This window comes from Lipotes vexillifer, unplaced genomic scaffold, assembly GCF_000442215.2.
Source record: "Lipotes vexillifer unplaced genomic scaffold, Lipotes_vexillifer_v1.1 scaffold668, whole genome shotgun sequence".
Classification (NCBI taxonomy): domain Eukaryota; kingdom Metazoa; phylum Chordata; class Mammalia; order Artiodactyla; family Lipotidae; genus Lipotes; species Lipotes vexillifer.
The window spans coordinates 2,097,707-2,098,837 of NW_006785319.1; positions in this window are offsets into that span (position 1 = coordinate 2,097,707).

Below are 1,131 nucleotides of genomic sequence, written 5' to 3' on the forward strand. Positions count from 1 at the left end.
TCCCCTGCATCGGCAGGCGGACTCCCAACCACTGCACCACCAGGGAAGCCCCCCTCCCATTGCTTTTTTTATCCTAATATTGCTGTAGATAATGTCAATAGTTAACCAGAATAATTCCTGCAAGTTTCCCCTCTGGTTAGCTCCATTCAGAGTAAAGTTTCTCAGTGCCTTACTTCTGTCAACCAGCTTGAATCAGCGGTCAATATATAGCCTGGATTCCTGCCTGAACGTTAAGAAACAAGAAAGAAAATCAATAGCTGCGTTCAGAATGCATCACAGGCCTGCACTGGGAAGTCTGCATATTGGTTCCAGGGTCTCTCCTCCCCTCTGGGAAAAAGTCTTCCCAGCACATCAAGTAAAGTCCCATTAAACTCCTGGGTCCTTTTGAGTGTCTCCCTTTGGGCACTGCTGACATAATACTGAATTTCTTCCCCTCGGAGGCCAAAACCAGTACTGTTGGTGGAAGTTTCTGTGAATTCTGGATGCATAGTAAAATGATCACTTCCAAAGTGCCTGAGAAATTGCTCCCATGGCATATAAACCTCTTCTGTACCAGTGAAGCTACCAGACATGACTGCTGCTTCCTCTGGACTGTGGCCTTCAGTTTCTAAGGGCAGGAAGATAATGTAGATTATCCGCAAAGCTTACGGCTCTGAGTGTTTTTGCAGGAATCTGCCCGATTCTGCTCCAAGAGTGGGCACAGGTTTGGAATGAACACATCCCCATGGGTCAAATAAAGCCTAAGGCTCTGATTACTTCTCAAGTTCTTTCACTTACCACCGGACTTATGCCACCATACGTTTTTCTCAAAAGTGTTCTTCAAAGGAAACAGTGCAATGCTCAGCCCACATTTTTTTTTTTAATAGTATGTCAGGAAGCTTTTTTTTAAACTGAAGTATAGTTGATTTACAATGTTGTGAGAGTTTCAGGTGTACAGCAAAGTCATTCACTTATATGTATTTTTTTTCAGATTTTTTCCCTTATAGGTTATTACAAAATATTGAGTATAGTTCGCTGTGCTATAGCATAGGTCCTTGTTGGTTATCTACTTTGCACATAGTAGTGTGTATCTGCTAATCCCAAACTACTAATTTATTCCTACCCCCCTTTCCCCTTTGGTAACCATAAGTT